This window comes from Bison bison, unplaced genomic scaffold, assembly GCF_000754665.1.
Source record: "Bison bison bison isolate TAMUID 2011002044 unplaced genomic scaffold, Bison_UMD1.0 scf7180017864353, whole genome shotgun sequence".
In the NCBI taxonomy this organism is placed as follows: Eukaryota; Metazoa; Chordata; class Mammalia; order Artiodactyla; family Bovidae; genus Bison; species Bison bison.
In genome coordinates, this window is record NW_011494925.1 from 241911 (window position 1) to 260526 (window position 18616).

At 42.4% G+C, this 18616-nt stretch overlaps 1 protein-coding gene across 1 annotated transcript in view; it reads left to right on the top strand.

Annotated features, from left to right (window-relative positions):
- Positions 1-524: 524 nt before the first annotated feature.
- The window catches only part of SOCS6 (suppressor of cytokine signaling 6), a 30065-nt gene continuing 11973 nt past the window's right edge, over positions 525-18616 (top strand). Inside the window, exon 1 of the mRNA XM_010855086.1 lies at positions 525-972. The gene's annotated coding sequence lies outside the window, so the exon portion shown is untranslated. The remainder of the gene's footprint in view (positions 973-18616) is intronic.

The window sequence follows — 18616 nt, forward strand, 5'->3', positions numbered from 1 at the left end:
AAAGCATCCTCCTGCAATGTGGGAGACCCATGTTCGATCCCTGGATTGGGAAGATCCCCTGGAGAAGGAAATGGAAACCCACTCCAGCACTTTTTCCTGGAAAATTCCATGGACGGAGGAGCCTGGTAGGCTACAGTCCATGGGGTTGCAAAGAGTCGGACATGACTGAGCGACTTCACTTCACTTACATGGTGATTAGTTAAAAGAAGTATTCTGATTAACCTGCAGTATCTGCATAAGACTTGGTTTTTCTTGCTGGAGAAGCCTTCTGTGGGGAAAGGGTGTGAAACGAAGAAGAGAAAAATGGACATAAAAGAGGAAGGAGAATGGGAGTCTACAAAAGTACTGCTGGTGCAGCTACTAGAATTTGAGAATTACACATGGCTACAGTGGGGCTTCCCTAGTGGCTCAGGTGGTAAAGAATCTGCCTGCAATGCAGGAGACCTGGGTTTGATCCCTGGGTCGGGAAGATCCCACGGAGAGAGGAATGGCAACCGCTCCAGTATTCTTGCCTGGAGAATTCCATGGACAGAGGCTACAGTCCATGGGGTCGCAAAGAGTCAGACACGACTGGGCAACTGACACTTTGACAGTGTGAGCAGTGGTGGGCTAACTGGCCCCAGGTCATCGTGGTCGGTTGGTGGGAAATCTTGAGCAGGAACATACCGCACACGGCCGCCCGCAAGGTCCCTGGCACTTGTTCTCCTACTATGTGTTTTAATATTGTGTTATCACTCTTAACAGCCATCCCACTGAAATTTTTTCTTAAAATTATTAAAAGGACATCACACTTGGAGACTATGTTTGGGGAGCGGTGGCTATTCCGTTGTCCCGGGGAGCCGACTCTTGCGTAGTAGAGAACAAGAAACGCAGAAGACGAGACCAGATCTCTGCAGGCCTGGAAGCCGAAGCCGTCTGAGTGTCAGAAAACCCCTGCCGGCGTCACCATGCCATCCTGAAGTCTGCCACGAGGTGAGTCTGGTTGTGTGAAGAGACGTCTGTCTGTCTGGAGTGGTTTAGTGGCAGCGTGAGATTATGTACACGCTTGTTTATAAAGTGTCTCTTCCAAGAAGGCAATGGAATATATAGCTGCTCTTAGATAACAGTTCTGGCAAAACCAGTTTAATGTTACTCTTTAGAGCTATTTGGAAAAGGTGTATGCAGCAGGTGCTGCAGATTGTCGTTTGGTGCTGCCTGCTCTTGTTCTTATGTGGTGGTATTCTGGCCACATCAGCAACACGCTGGGTGGTGGGGACAGCAGGGTTAATAAATACTCTTAAAAAACGGAAGATGAATTTTTTACTCGTAGACTTGTCACTTCATGTGATTTTCCTTTTGTTTTGATGTTTATAATAATAATGAAAGTGTTTTTGGTTTTAAAGAAGGTATCGTCCCTCTGATTAAAGTCATTTCTGTCTATTTACATTGCTTTTAACGTAAAAATATACGTATATATATTTAGGGAATAACATTACTAGCAAGTATCGCTGACTGTCAGTGTATAAACGTATACCAAACAAAAGAATTGTATTAGGATTTTAGTGCTTTTATTCATTTGAAGAATTACTGCCTTTCTCGAATTAGAGGGCACCTTCTGATAACCTTATCCTCATGCAGATGATGAGGAGGCAGGTAAGAGTGGTTACCTAACGTGCCTGAGTCACGTACCACGTTGCTGGCAGATTTCAGAATGCAGCTTCCCTGGCTGTCGATGCAGGGTCAGGGTGTATTACTTCTGGTAGCCAGGGAACGTGGACTGTGTCTTCAGGGAGGATGTCACAGTTGCGCTGACTCTGGGACAGCAGTCAGCAGGGCTGTCGGTGCAAGGACAATATCGAAGACAGGCCGAGTGGCGGGAGCTGCCAACCTAGAGGCTGCTTTCTCCTCTCTCTAGGTGACGTTGCCTGGTCTCTGTTTCCTGGTTTGCCTCCTTGATTTGATGGAGCCCATCCTCATAACTTCCTAGAAAGGTGATGGACTGTGAGATCTTATATGTCAGAAAATGTCCGTGTTCTAAATATTTGATTTGTTGTCTGGCTGTGTTCAGGCTTTCTAGGTGGCTCAGACAGTAAAGAATCTGCCAGCAGTGCAGGAGACCAGGGTCTCTGGGTCTGGAAGATCCCCAGGAGGAGGGCACAGCAACCCACTCCAGTGTTCTTGCCTGGAGAATCACAAGGTCCCTGTGTTAGTCGGCACATGATAGGTTATGCTGCAATGGCAGATAAATGTCTGAAACCTCAGTGTGTAAATGATGCTTCTTGCTCTCTTTCACCAAGTCCATTGCCGGGGGCTCCCCTGGCGTCTTCCTGCAGTTCCCCGTCGCATCACCTGGTGGCCCCAGGTTACCCCAGCAGGTACGCTGATAAGTTAGCACGAGATGTCCCGCCCAGAAGTGACTCGTGTCCTTGTTGCTGGAAGTCCGTTGGCCGGAAGCCGTCACATGGCGGTGCGGGTGCGGTGCAAGGCTGTGCTCAGGCAGGGTTGTTGATGTGCAAGTGGGCTGTGCTGGAGGCGGGTTTCCTCCTGAAGTTGAAGGCTGACTTCCCGCTTTCAGTGTTACCACTGTGTCAGCTGCCATCTCTTTCCCTGTCGTGTGTGCGTGATTTTTTTTTTTTCCTTCTCTTTCTGGAAGCTTTATAATATCTTTCTATTATCACCTGAATTTTAAAATTTCACCATGATGTGCCTGATTATTATTTATTTTCTTGGGTGTGTGTACTGAGCTTTCCATGGTCTTTGAGTGTGTAAACTGCGTTCTTCAGTTTGGGGAAAAGTTTAAAATTTTCTTTGACAATTTCTTTTCCCCCCTTCATTTGCTTGCTTTTCCTGATTAAAGCTCTTCTTTGTTGAGTGTTGGGTCTCCTAGATTGATGTGTTATTTTTTTTTTTTTTTAGCTTTTTCTCAAATATTTAAGTCGGTTTATTTTGGGGTTTTTTTGGGGGGGTGGATTTTCTCAGTTTTTCTTCTATTGAATTTTAATTTTGGCTGTAAGAGTTTTTGTTTTATGTTTTGTACTCCCACTTTTTAATGGCTAGCATCTGACTCTTGTTTTAGATTTGTGATATTTTTTCTTAGGTTTGTTTTTGTTGCCTGCCCTTGTAGCAGGCTTAAATTTCAGCTTTCTTTCATTTGTCTGAGCTGGTTAACACTGTTGTCATCTGCTGTTGTTTGCATTCCAGTTTTCATTGTCCTCGTGTTTTTTTAATTTATTTTATTTTTTAATTTTTTAATGTTTTGGCTGAGTGGCTGGTGGGATTGAACCAAGGCCCCCTGCAGTGGAAGTTCAGGGTCCTAACCACTGGACTGCCAGGAAATTCCACATTCCTTGTGGGTTTTTTTGTGGTGATAAAGCAGTGTATGTTTCATCAGAAGCTTGTCCAAAGTGTTTGTTTTGCCAGCATCAGGGAATAATAAAGTCTTTTACTTTGGGGGAAACCCGAGTCTGATTTTTCTTTAAATAAAGATTTTCATTGTGTTTTCAGTTAGTGCTGTCATGAAGCCACACCCATGCCACTGAACTCTGTGGAACTTAATTTACGAAATACCTGCTGATCTGCAGTGGGCAACATGAATTATTTTCACTTGCATCATTTTAAAAGTATTAGAGGTCCCCTGTTTGGCAGCCTTGAATTAGTGATTACTTTTGACAAGTTATCATTTTACAATGTGTATGACCTTTTCCATTTTGTAAGATATTTATATTTGCTTAATAGGGCTGTATCATTCATTTGAATAATTATTGCTCTACGGGATCTCCTTTATTGCTAATTATCAATGAATCAAGTTTGCATTCACTCTTAATATACATCTAGTAAATCTTACATGGATTACTTTTTGTATCCCAAATGTGCTATTCTTTATTTGTGTATACTTACATAAAATGAGGAAAAGATTGTTATAGCTAAAACTCTTATACTTTAATGCAAATCAAATGAAAAACTTAAATGTTCTGTGCAAAAGCATTTGCACAGATAATTTGCACACATAATTGACAAATTGCCTTTTAAATTGGAGCTTTGTCTTAAGACCTAAGGGCTGAAAGCAGTCAAAGCAGTTGCTTTACTTTTCAGTTACTTTTATGTGCATGTTGCCACTAGGAGTTAAAAATTTTTGCTTTAGTAGTTCAGTATATTTAAGAGACCTTGTGTATAAACAAATCTTGAAGAAGGAAAAGTAGTGAAAGAACTTCATCATTACACTGTTTGGTACAGCACCCCTGCCCCTGAATAAAAGTAAATGACAGACAGATACTTGGGCCCTGCTTAATTGTCAACAGTTGGTCAAAAATTCTCAAAGGATCTTACCTACTTGGTAGTTTAACCAGTAGTTTAATACTTCCTTGTAGGCAGTGAAAGTGGTGAGAGTATTTGGGAAGTTGCTGTTTTTTAGCTAAAACATTGGTAAGTGCCTGGAAAGGTGTAAAAATGTAAACATTTAGAAAATGATCAGCCTCCTCTGGTGGCTCAGTTGTAAAGAATCTGCCTTCCAGTGCAGGACACAGGCTCGATCCCTGGTTCGGGAAGATCCCACGTGCCGTGGAGCAGTTAAGCCCATGCGCCCCAGCTCCTGAGCTTGTGCTGTAGAGCGACAGGAGACACCACCACAGCGAGAGGCCCACACACCACAGCTGGGAGGAGCCCTGTCCTCAGCTAGCGAGAAAGCCCGAGCAGCAACGGAGAATCAGCGCCATAAACAGTTTAAAAATAAATGGTATATCATTCATTTGAAAATAAGTGATAAAAATAAATAATTTAAAAATTAGCCTGTATATACATAGAGACAGTAATGAATTGGTAATAGGTATACTACTTTTTAATGGGTAACTGGTGGTGCAGTGGTAAAGAATCTGCCTGTCAGTGCAGGAGATATGGGTTTAATCCTTGGGTTCTGAAGATCCCCTGGAATAGGAAATGGCAACCCACTCCAGTATTCTTGCCTGGAAAATGCCATGGACAGAGAAGCTTGGCAGGCTACAGTCCATGGGGTTGCTACGAGTTGGACACAACTGAACAACTTAGCGCGCACACACTTTTCAAATCCAACGTGTTAAAATCTCAGTTAAAAAATCGAGGAGCAAGTTTATTTCAGTAATCAAATCTTATAAACTAGCTCCACTGATGGTTTAAATGACTGAATTTATGACTTTTTCTATATTCAATTTAATAGGAATGTTTTGGACACAGTAATAGGAAAATGTATTTAGAAATGCTCACATAAAAGTTCTCTACAGGTTAAATTTCTAAGTCTCTGCATATTTTTGTTCTCATTGAATCAGATAATTTTAGAGCTTCATGTGTTTTAGAGATCAGCGTCTTCATTTTATATGGGGAATTTGAGACTCTGGAGATTCGCTGTGTCACACAGAAAACTGAGTGCCGTGGTATGGTTTTGTATCTAGCCCACAAAGTGGGAGTTGGAACTTGAAAATTTATTAGAGCTTTTGTTGTACTCATAAACATCATTCTTAATTTTAAATTATATGGCACCTTAAGTCCATTTGTCTTAACTTGATTGTCCGATATCGCTGAGCGACTTAAGTCAACACAGTGTGTGCGTGCTCAATTGTATCTGACTCTGCAACTCCATGGACGGTAGCCTGCCAGGCTCCTCTATCCATGGGATTCTCCAGGCAAGAATACTGGAGTGCATTGCCATTTCCTTCTCCAGGGGATGTTCCGGACCCAGGGATTGAACCCCCATCTCCTCTGTTAGCAGGTGATTCTTTTCCACTGAGCCACCTGGGAAACCCACTTATCTACCTTTATAGCCATGCAAATATTCATATGACTTCTAAAAGCTTATTGTGCAAAGATCAGAGACTCTAAAAGAAGTCAAAGCGATTCTATTACGTTTACTACATTTCACTTATTTAGTAAGTCAGAGATTTTATGCTACTTGCAAGCTACCAAGTTAACCAAAAACATTTCCATTGCTGCTGCCAGAAGACATGAGACTCCTGGGTCAGAGATAAAGGACTTTATTACTCAGGATAGTAACAGGCATCTGTTGCCAGTTCCCTGAGCACCGGTGCCATATTGAGAGAAGATGTGGGGGTGGGGGGTGGAGATGGAGCAGGAAAGCAGTGAGGAGGCTGCGGCAGGGATGCCAATGGCCAGTGTGTTGATTGGACCCACAGGTGAGAGGGCTCTGCCTATGGTTTGAAGATAGGGATTGAGATTGGATGTGGAGTGAGAGAAAGAGGAGAGCCCTGGATGGTGCTGAAGGTTTTGATCTGAGCAACCGGAAGAATGGAGTAGCCATGAATGAAAGTGGGAAAGAGTGCAGCTTGAGCAGGTATAGGGCTGGGATAGGGAGGAAAAAAAAACCCAGATTTTCATTTTGAAAGAGCTTGAGTCTCAGGTATCCATAAGACAGCGCAGCGGCAGAATCCAGAGAGGAACTGGCTGGAACTGGACTGCAAAGAGGTACGGTTCGGGAGGGGGCTGCACGTCAGTGTTATCTCCTGCGTGAGAATGAGGGACGTGAGTGCGGCCGGAGGAGAAGTGACTGGAGTCTGAGTGCCGGCCGAGCGTGCCTGGGGGCGCTGCTGGTCCGCGGGAGGTCAGCGCAGCACAGCGAGCCTTAGTGACCTTGGCAAGAGCGGTCCCGTAACCGCGGGGGAGAAGGTCTCCGGTGGGAGTTTAAGAAAAATGGGGGCAAGGACCCCCTTGCCACATATACGCGTGGTTCCCCCAAGGTGTTAGGCTGTAAGGGAGAGAAGCATAGGTGGGGGTGGGGGAGGTTGGTTTGTATCTTTGAGGAGTGACCCAGCAGAGGGGACTCGTTGGCAGGTGGAGGAGACGGGCGCACAAGCGCAGCGGCCCGTGGAAAGGTCGGTGGGTTTATGGTAGCCGGGTGGGCGTGGGCTGCCGCGGCGCTGCAGTGTCACGTTTGCTTCTGAAGGTCTCGATTGTCTCCGGTAAGTAGGGAGCCCGGCCTTCAGCTGAGATTGAAGGTGGGGGAGATGTAGGAGGTCTGAGGGAAGACAAGACGTGCTCGGCGCGGAAGGGGAGAGCTCAGTGGACCAGGGGATGGAACGTGACTTCCAGGCTGCGTTCAGGCTGCCCCTGCGGCTCGCGGAGACGACTGCAGACTGAGACCAGCCAGACGGCTGGTGTTTCTCCAGCCACGTTCCCGGGGAGGGTGCAGGCAGAGTGGGTGTCCCCAGGGTTGTGGTTCCGCCAGGAGAGTTTTTCCGAGTGAGAATGGGGAAAGGGAATTGAAGGAATGTTCTATGGAATGACGGTGATTAACCGTGGAATACAAGCCACTGAAGAGCTGGTGGGGTTATTACTCTTAACGTTTAAACTTTGAATATTTCAGTCCAGACTACATATACACTAAATAAAATGTAATGTCAGATTGGCAAAAAGTTATTTTAAGTGGACTGAGGAGAAGGAGGAGGCTGTATAGGTTCTTAATACAGCAAAAATAATAAGTGTTTTTACCTGTTGACCTGCTTTTTTGTTTGGTGGTCATGCTGTGCCTGAAAAACGAGGAAAGGCTTTGCACTCTGCTTTGACTTGATGGATTTACTCAGCCATCCCCTTCTAAACAGTGCCTTACCAACAAACAAGCCTACAGACCTTGTTCTGAAGAAAACACTCCATGTTTTTTGTAGAATATTTTGAAAATAAGGTACTGGAAATAATACTTACAAAGTCTTCTGTGATCCAGTTGACAGTTATGTTGTATTTCTTTCTGGTCTGATTTTCCTCCCTATTCTTTCTACATAATTGAGGCCACACTTTACATAAGATTTCATTTCCTGTGTTTTTGCACATAACAAATGAACAATATGAACTTTTCCCCCATGTTATTTATAACTCTGTATAAATATCAGTTTTAGTGTTTCCCTAAAGTTCCATTGTGTAGATGTGCAAGAATTTTGTTTACAGTTCTCGTAATGTTGGAAATTAGAATGTTTCTGATTTTTTAAATTTAAATTTATCTTTTCACTACATTATAAATGCAGGGGATGTTATTATGCTTTGTTTTCATATTCAGGATTTATAAAAATAGCATTATTGGGTCAAAGAGTATGTTTTTAAGAGTTGCATATATCCAAGTGATGTTTTACAACTATATTAAGATGTTTTCAACTAATGAATATCATTATTTAGAAGAATCTTTGCTGATTTGGCTTGTGAAAGATCACTGCTATTTTAATTTGCATTTCTTTGGATTCTTAGAGGGTCAGTATTTTTCTCTGAATATGTCGAGCCAATTGGTTATCCCTGTGCAAAAATGCGAATTAATCCCTTGCTCACACATGAGTCAGTACTAACCAAGTATTAACCAAGGACTTACCTGTGAGAGGCAAACCCTTTAATACTTTTCTATAGGAAATAACAGGAGATACCATGCTTTCTGTGTTGAAAGTGTTTCTTAAGACAATAGGAGCAGCGGACAATAAAAGAAAACTTACAGATTCGACTGAAATACGTTGAGAAACTTCAGCTCCTCAGGACACCACAAGAAGAGGAGAAAGTCAAGACACAAGTGCTATACAGTGTAGAAAAAAGAAAGACGATCTGTGTAAACGGACACGGGGCGATTCCTAGGGGTCTGAAACGCACCCGCCTTGTCATAAGTCTTTGTGGTGTGCACATCTAGTTATGCATTTTAATCATTTTCCATATAATAAGGAGAAAAAGAAGAATGTTTAAAAGCCAGCCCATTTTACGTTGCCACCAGCAATGTGGGAGGGTTCCACTTTGTCTCCCTTCTTGCTGACTCTAGGTCTTGCCCGTCTTGGGGTGGGTTGTGGTCCCTCATTGAGGTTTTCATTTACATTTTCCTCACCACCAGTAGTGTCAAGCACCTTTTCATGTGCTTACTAGTCAGTTGTATGTCTTTGGTAAAAGGTCTTATTTAAATCTTTTGCCCACTTAAGAGCAGGTGGTTTTATCATTCAGTTTTAAGAGTTCTTTATATATTTGTTGTGGCTACAAATCCTTTATCAGACACACAGTAAGCAAATATTTCCTCCCAATCTGTAGCTTCTCTTTTCTCTTAATGATGCATTTTGGAGCACGGAAATTTTTAATTTTCATGAAGTCCCAATGCTTAGTGGTTTTTATGAATAAGTTCTCAGTTGTACGCAGTTAGTTTATCTCTAAAGTGCTGAAATGGTTGCTGTTGACAGTTTTGCCCAGCTTTATAGTTTTTACAGAGGAAAAACTTTATAGATTTTGTAGAGTTTTTCTCTGCTTTTTACAGAGAAGATTTGTCAGTCTCCCTTTCCATCATGCCAGAAGTGGATCCCCCTTGGTACATACTTTTAAATTCTCATTTTCAGATGAGGAAACTGAGGCATAGTGCCCAGGGTCATTAGGCAGTGGTGACTGCAGAGTCTTGCTCAGAACCACAAGGCTTTGTCCTCCCAGCTCCATACAGTGTTAACACAGTCAGATAAAATGACATGTCATCGGAAACCGGCAACGGTCTGCTCTTGTGTCTGTCGCTTGGCAAATTCCTTTGCAACTTCAGGACAACTGTTAAACATTCTAAGGTTTAGTTTACTCTTCTATAAAATAGAAGTAAAGCTGGAACCTTGAAAATAGGGTTATTGTGACGATTCAGGAAGATTAGTGTGCATTTTTTTATGCACAGTAATCCCCCTGGGTTGGTGGTTGTAGTGGCGGTGGAAGTAAGTCTACCAGCAGAAGTGATCGCAGTGGGTGACGAGAAGCCTCTGCCTCCTGGAGTGAGCAAGGTCTGTCCTCTCAAGGATGAGCGCGTCATTTGGGCTGTAAATGTGTGTCTTTTACAACCCTTCTGCACATGTTTGCTTACTTACATTCTGCACTAGGATCGAAGGCCCTGGAGGGTCAGGACTTTATCTTTCAACTCTGGTTTGCAGCTCTCTCCTCACACTGGTGGAGGAGTGCAGTGTTTTATCAGTGTGAAGACACGTGTGTGAGCTGGAGTGATAATACCGTAGGAGAGGGAGGCAAAGAGGTGAGCGCAGTTAAGGAGCTTACAGAAACGGTAGTGAGTGGTGAGGACGCCTTGTCTGGGGTGAGCTCAGGTCCTGGGGTTGTTAGGCGCCAGGGCTTTCCTCGGTCGGGTGTTTATAGGAGCGGAGCCCCGGGTGAGTCTCAGTGGGAAGCGGAAGACTGAAATGAGAGAGTGAGGTACTGGGGGCGAGACCAGGCCAGGCCTGGGGTGGGGGGGGGCAGGTGCATCAGGAGTTTGGAAGCTGGGGAGGATTGGAAGCAGTTCAAGAGGGTCCACAGAGATGGGTGATTCAGGAAAGCTGTTGAGACCTTTGACCCCGAGGGCATCAGCGTCCTGCTTTTGTGACCCCAGGTGGCGAAAACACACAGACAAACACTTGTTTACCTAGCCCGTGGGGAGGAGGGAATGGTGGTGGCTCTGTGTAAAGTAAAACCTGCTCAGTGGTCACCGCAAGGTCCTCTGTGGGAAACGTACGTCTCCTTGCAGGTGTGGCTTCCTGATCCCGTGTCCTCCGCCTGGATGTGTGGTCACTGATACCTGGAGACTTTAACTGTATATATTTAGCCATATAAATACACACATGGGACCATATTTGCCTTTTCTTTTGTAGCTTGCCTTTTCCAGTGTCTCCTGGACCCCTTTCTTCATGCATTTTAATACCCCATCGTGTGGATGGACTGTAACTTACTGAACTAGTTCACTAGCTTTTGACATGTGTTTTCACTGTTGCTCCCTGATATCCAGATCCATTCTACATTTTGACCAGAATGCATTATGCAGCAGAAGTCTAGCGAAGTTTAGATTAAGCGGATCATCCTGCAGAATCAGGGTGTGATTAGAGGCCAGTGCTGTGATTTCTGCCTCAGCTTCCCCACTCGTACAGAGCGGGCGTTACTTTTATTCTTGCTGCCTTTAGCCTCAAGCACCTGTATAGCTTAATCTGTGGGCGGCATTTTTAAGGACATCACATTTATGAGCACTTTGAAACCTCACCGCTAACTTGTGTGATGGGCACCAATACCTCTAAGATGACACAGCTGATGAAGCTGGAGCTGGGATGCAGATGACCCGGAGCAGTCTAGCTCCAGGTGAGTGCTTCCTGCTGTGTCAGACTCGGTACTCCTTATGCCTAGAACTAAACTCGCTGGGTTATGAAGATTAAATGAGACGCAGTATATTCCAAGGCTTGGCACATAGTAGGCCAATATGTGGCCTATATTTGCTAATAGTAGGTCATTGGAGATGGAAATGGAAACCCACTCCAGTATTCTCACTTGAAGAATCCCATGGACACAGGAGCCTGGCAGGCCATGGTTCATGGGGTCACAGAGAGTCAGACATGACTGAAGTGACTAAGCACGCCCATGTGTAGGTCATTAATAGGTAAATGATTAAGTAGTATTAGTTTCTGTTTTTTTTTTTTTAATTCTCTTCACATCATTTTCCATATGTCCCTGTTTTTGGCATGTATATATATCTAAAAGACAAATTCCTAATAGCATAATTACTTGGCTCAAGCATATGTGAATTCTGAAATTTTGATAAATATTTTCAAGTAATCCTCCACAAGTTGTACCAGTGTACACTTGAGCAGTTAATGGTCAGGGCTAGTTCCCCATGGAGAAGGCAATGGCACCCCACTCTAGTACTCTTGCCTGGAAAACCCCATGGGCGGAGGAGCCTGGTAGGCTGCAGTCCATGGGGTCTCGAAGAGTCAGACACGACTGAGCGACTTCACTTTCACTTTTCACTTTCATGCATTGGAGAAGGAAATGGCAACCCACTCCAGCATTCTTGCCTGGAGAATCCCAGGGGTGGGGGAGCCTGGTAGGTTGCCGTCTATGGGGTCGCACAGAATCGGACACGATTGAAGTGACTTAGCAGCAGCAGTTCCCCATACCCTTGCCAGCGTTGTTTTTGATTTAGTTTTTTCAAACTCACCAGTGAAGGATATTATCTTGTTTTGTTTTGAATTTTCTTGTTAGTGAATTTTTAAAGTTAACGTATAGTTTCAATCAGTCCGACTCTGCGACCCTATGGACTGCAGCACGCCAGGCTTCCCTGTCCATCACCAACTCCCAGAGCTTGCTCAAACTCATGTCCATCGAGTTGGTAATGCCATCCAACCATCTCATCCTCAGTCATCCCCTTCTACTCCTGCCCTCAGTCTTTCCTAGCATCAGGGTCTTTTTAAATGAGTCAGTTCTTCGCATCAGGTGGCCAAAGTATTGGAGCTTCAGCATCTGTCCTTCCAATGCATATTCAGGACTGATTTCTTTTAGGACTGACTGGTTTTTCTCCTTGCTGTCCAAGAACTCTCAAGAGTCGTCTCTAGCACCACAGTTCAAAAGAATCAATTCTTCTACGCTCAGCTTTCTTCGTAGTCCAACTCTTACATCCATACATGACTACTGAAAAAACCATAGCCTTGACTAAATGGACCTTTGTTGGCAAAGTAATGTCTTTGCTTTTTAATATCCTGTCTAGGTTGGTCATAGCTTTTCTTTCAAGGAGCCAAGCGTCTTTTAATTTCATGGCTGCAGTCACCATCTGCAGTGATTTTGGAGCCCAAGAAAATAAAGTCTCTTACTATTTCCCCATCTTATTTGCCATGAAGTGATGGGACTGGATGCTGTGATCTTCGTTTTTTGAATGTTGAGTTTTACGCCAGCTTTTTCACTCTCCTCTTTAACTTTCATCAAGAGGCTCTTTAGTTCTTCTTCACTTTCTGCCATAAGGGTGGCATCATCTGCCTATCTGAGGTTATTGATATTTCTCCCGGCAGTCTTGATTTCAGCTTGTGCTTCATCCAGCCCAGTATTTCGCATGATGTACTCTGCATTATAAGTTAAATAAGCAGGGTGTCAAGATGCAGCCTTGACATACTCCTTTTCTGATTTGGAACCAGTCCATTGTTCCATGTCCAGTTCTAACTGTTGCTTCTTGACCTGCATAAAGATTTCTCAGGAGGCAGGTAAGGTGGTCTGGTATTCCCATCTCTTTAATAGTTTACATTCAGTGAAACTCATCCTTTATAGTGTACAATCTGTTGAGTTTATACAAATACATTCAGTCATGTAGCTACCACCACAATCTCAGTGTATCAGTAGAGTTCCATCTTGCCCAAATTCATTTAATGTCTTTGTGGTAGATGAGTTGAGAATCTTCTAGGGTGTTAACTGGCCACTTGAATTTGTCTCCTTCTCTTGCTTGCTTGATTTCTCTCTTGCTTGTTTTTTTTTACTTTCCTTCGGTCCTTTCTGTGTCAATTTTTCATTTTCATTTATATTTTGCTCATTTGCTTCTAGAACTGTATACCTTTCTCTTGCTGATTGCTAAGAGCATGGTCTATGTGACAGAAATTCATCCTTGGTCATGTGTGTTTACAGGCTTCTCTGATAGCTCAGCGTGTTTTATAAAGAAAAAAACCAAAAAACCTGCCTGCCAACTCAAGTTTGATCCCTGGGTCAGGAAGATCCCCTGGAGAAGGGAATGGCAACCCACTCCAGTATTCTTGCCTGGGAAATCCCATGGACAGAGGAGCCTGGTGGCCTTCAGTCCACGGACGTCACAAAAAAGTCAGGTATGACTTAGAGACTAAACGACAGCAACATATGTGTTTGCAGTTTTCCTCCAGCTTGTTTTTTGGGTTTATTTGTGCCGTACATTTTCATTGTTAATGTTTGTTGATCTTTTCCTTTATGGAGTCAAGATTTTATGTTATGCACAGAAACTTGCCGTCTTAAGTTTTTTAAGGATTCTTTCAACTTTCATTCATTTATCTATTTCGTTTGCAAATCTGATCCTTCTGAAATTTATAGTTGCATAAGGAATGAATTCAAAGTCTTGCTTTCCCCACCATGCTCAAGTGGTTTTCCAGCCTTCTCTCATCGCTTCCTTAGTAACCCGCCTTCCGTCCAGTAGTTCAAGCTGTCTTCCTCATCACAGACTCCTTCCGTGTGCCGTGTCTGTCTCTTGACTTTGCAATCCTCCTTTGGGTCTGAGCCCCGGCAGTGCATAGTGATCCTGTGCAGCTCATCCCTTTCATTTGTCCTGTAGCATCTGTCTTGGTTCTCTTTTCATCATTTGTGCATCTGAGCTCAACATCATCTTGTCAGGTTTCTTGCAAAAACATCATTGATGTTTTCATGGGGTCTTGAACCTAGTATTTTGACAGGATTTAACTGTTTTATTGAAGAACATAATGTGTCTTTAGGTCTTTTATGCTCCCTTCTGAGGAGTTTGAGAATTTTTTTCATAAAGTTCGGGACATTTAAAAAATTAATTTCATCTTTATTTTTTTCCCGTGGGTGTACATGTGTTCCCCATCCTGACCCTCCATCTTTTAAAAACCATTATAAGTAGAATCTAGTCTTTTATTATATTTTCTTATCAGCTTTTTAAAAAATATAGAATTACTAGTGATTTTTATGTGTACATTTTTTAAGTAGTTACTTGACTGAATTTTCTTCCCCCCCGCAATAGTTTTTCAGCTGCATCTGTTGTGTTTCCAAGTATTCATTCAGTCATGTCATTTGTGAATAATGACAACTTGTTTCCTCCTTTCCAATATTTATGCTTCTTACTGTTGACAGATTAACTGGCTACTCAGTTGAAATAATGCTAATTAATAGTATTGATAATTGGCATCCTTGTTGTCACCTGTCAGCATTTATTCATTATGGTTCATAATTTTGTTATAGTTATTGTGTTAAATGTCCATCTGTTTCTATTCTGCAAAGACTACTTTTGAGGCGAATCAAGAATTAATGTAATTTTTTTCAAATCTTGTTATTTACAGCTGTGATCATAATATTTCTTCTTGATCTATGGTAGATTATGTTAGTAGATTTACAAATACACAGTCATACCAGCAAACCTCGGATGTATCTTACTGAGTTGTTTCCCCCCACCACTCTCAATGTTTGCTGATATTTAAGAGTTCTATTTTGGTATTCATAAGTTAGATTTGGTGTTTTGGGTGTTTTTTTTTTTTTTTTTTTAATTTGTTGTCTTAGTCCAGTTGTGGTATCAATGTTCTTTTGACTTCAAAAATAAATTTGGGAGCCATTCTTTTCCCGCTCTGCCCTGAAGTAGTTGAGTGGGTATTGGACGTGGGTTAGTACTGGAATACTGGACGTATGTCTTCAGTGACTTGTCACTTTTTCTCCTCAGGGGAAGACAAGGCCTTGGTAGTTCATGGGTCCTTTCTCAAGTTCTTTGACAGCTGTCAGCCTCTTTTGGGTTCCTGCCTCCTCTGATAGAATTTTGGTGTAATAATATATATTAGCCATAAAATTTTCCATTTCATCTGAGTTTCAGCTTAATTTTCATAGCATCTCACATACTTTTACATATTTTGATTTCTTATAGATTTATTGTTAACTGCTCTTTCCATTCGGAGAAGGCAATGGCAACCCACTCCAGTACTCTTGCCTGGAAAATCCCATGGACGGAGGAGCCTGGTGGGCTGCAGTCCATGGGATCGCTAAGAGTCTAACGCGACTGAGTGACTTCACTTTCACACATTGGAGAAGGAAATGGCAACCCACTCCAGTGTTCTTGCCTGGAGAATCCCAGGGGTGCGGGAGCCTGGTGGGCTGCCGTCTATGGGGTCGCACAGAGTCGGACACAACTGAAGCGACTTAGCAGCAGCAGCAGCAGCAGCAGCAGCTCTTTGCATTTCTATTTTGTGTAAATCCATTTTCCCCTTTTTCCTGATTCTCACAGTCAGTTGTTATTACCATATGCCTTTTTTCAAAAGTTCTTTTCTGTTAGAGGATCTTTTCTGAAAATAATTAGTATTGATATTTACTAGTTCATTGAAAAACTGCATGAAAGTATGTACTCTTGTACTTTTGAACATTTTATTTTAAATTAAAAGAAGTAAATATGCAGTCTTTGTTTCCAAGTGTAGGACCAATGTCTTTCTTTAAATATTCAGTGACTAAAGTTGGTTTGAATTATGTCATCTCTGGCTTTACATAATGCGTCATCTATGATTTTCCAGTTTGGCACTTAACTTTTAAGTAAAATTAGAAGTTAATCACATTTGCAAAGCAGTCTTCATACAAAGGCCTAGATTTTTTTTTTTAAGGTACTGTTTTCATAGTTCTTTAGAGTGGTTTTGTTTACATCTAATTCCACAGAAAAAAATTTTAGCTGTCTGCATTTATTTAGTGTTTACAAATCAATTAACTTTTTTTTTTTTATAAAAAGAACTTAAAAAAAAAAAGAATCGTAAGTTTAGCAAAGTTTGGATGAATGTCAGCAGTGCCCAGGAGGTTTTTCAGGTATTGGGGTCCAACTAGTGACCAAGTGATGGTGCTCGGATGTAAAGCAGTCAATGAGCAGATGTAATGCAACTGGTAAAAAATGTAACATACGACTGGAGTTTTAAAAACCAGCTCTGAAAGTCGTTTTCTTCTTATAGTTGGGTGTATCCCCTTCATATTTACTGTTGCAACAAGCACTGGGCCCTAAATTCCGTGGCATCTCATTTACATTGGCCATTACCCTTCTTTTCTTTTTTATTGGTCTGTTCCTTTCTCTCATTTCTGATTCTCCCTTCATGGAAAGGCTTTAGTATCTGGTGTTTATTTTCCCTTGTTTTAGATAAAGGTGGTGACAGGTAGCGAGCTGACAGGTTCAGGAGCAGGGAGTGGGATCCAGGGCACTGACCTGGACGGGCATGAGCCATAGCATGCGGGAAGACCGGCTGGGTGTTGACCTGCAGAGAGAGATTTACAACGGTGAACCAGCCTCCTGTCTTGCTGACTTTTTATGTGGATGCTTTGCCTACATTTAAAGTCTTTCTCTTTTAAACTGTCTTCACAGATAGTTTTAACTTATCAATCCTCAAAATATGGTCTGTGGATCTCCTTTCATCATAATGCTAAAACATTATTTGCCTTTTCCACTGTTTTTGCCGTTTCTGCTGAGGGTGCAAAAGTGCCGTGAATAAAAATGATGGTGCCTGTTCACAAACAAGGCTGGGGCACCAACTGTGATAGTATTAAACTTTCATGATGGCCATATGTTCTTCACCTCCAAGCACTTGTAAGAAGATTCCAGTTACATTTAAGAATGTCATTGATGTAGCTATAAAAATTATTAATTTTATCAAATTTTGACCCTGAATACACATCTTTTTAAAATGCTTATGATGAATTGGAAGTGTGTAGAAAGCACTTTTACCACATACTAAAGAAGGCGTCCACAGGGAAGCCTTGTGTGAGCAATTGACTTAATAAGCTGCTTTGTCATGATGCACTGCTTTTACCTAAAAGAACAATCGACAGATATGCTTAATCATCTTGAGTGTTTAGTAGACGATTTCTCATAAATGGTTAAAGTACAGCCTTTCACTTCACTGACAGTGTTGTTGCCCACGTTAAATTCAAGCTTTCAAGCAAAAATCAACTGCAAAACTTCTTCTACCTACCACTCTTGGGTTCGCAGCTTCACAATACTTAAAGACTTTGCTTTTGAGATCAGTGGTGATAATAATTTTTTCATATTGTATGATGAAATAACTAATACATGATGTTAAAAACTCAGGAATGTATAAAAGAGTCATTCAAAGTGTAACCTAGACCAATAGATTTAAATGTAATAGAGTAAAAAAAGTGATATGGCTGTAGATTTCTCAGCAATCAGATCAGATCAGATCAGTCACTCAGTTGTGTCCCACTCTTTGCGACCCCATGAATCTCAGTACGCCAGGCCTCCCTGTCCATCACCAACTCCCGGAGTTTACTCAGACTCACGTCCATCAAGTCAGTGATGCCATCCAGCCATCTCGTCCTCTGTCATCCCCTTCTCCTCTTGCCCCCAATCCCTCCCAGCATCAGTCTTTTCCTATGAGTCAACTCTTCGCATGAGGTGGCCAAAGTACTGGAGTTTCAGCTTTAGCATCATTCCTTCCAAAGAAATCCCAAGGCTGATCTTCAGAATGGACTGGTTGGATCTCCTTGCAGTCCCTTGGACTCTCAAGAGTCTTTCCCAACACCACAGTTCAAAAGCACCAATTCTTCGGCGCTCAGCCTTCTTCACAGTCCAACTCTCACATCCATACATGACCACAGGAAAAACCATAGCCTTGACTAGACGAACCTTTGTTGGCAAAGTAATGTCTCTGCTTTTGAATATGCTGTCTAGGTTGGTCATAACTTTCCTTCCAAGGAGTAGGCGTCTTTTAATTCATGGCTGCAGTCACCATCTGCACTGATTTTGGAGCCCAGAAAAATAAAGTCTCACACTGTTTCCACTGTTTCCCCATCTATTTCCTGTGAAGTGATGGGACCGGATGCCATGATCTTCGTTTTCTGAATGTTGAGCTTTAAGCCAACTTTTTCACTCTCCACTTTCAATTTCATCAAGAGGCTTTTTAGTTCCTCTTCACTTTCTGCCATAAGGGTGGTGTCATCTGCATATCTAAGGTTATTGATATTTCTCCCAGCAATCTTGATTCCAGCTTGTGTTTCTTCCAGTAGAGCGTTTCTCATGATGTACTCTGCATAGAAGTTAAATAAGCAGGATGACAATATACAGCCTTGACGAACTCCTTTTCCTATTTGGAACCAGTCTGTTGTTCCATGTCCAGTTCTAACTGTTGCTTCCTGACCTGCATACAGATTTCTCAAGAGGCAG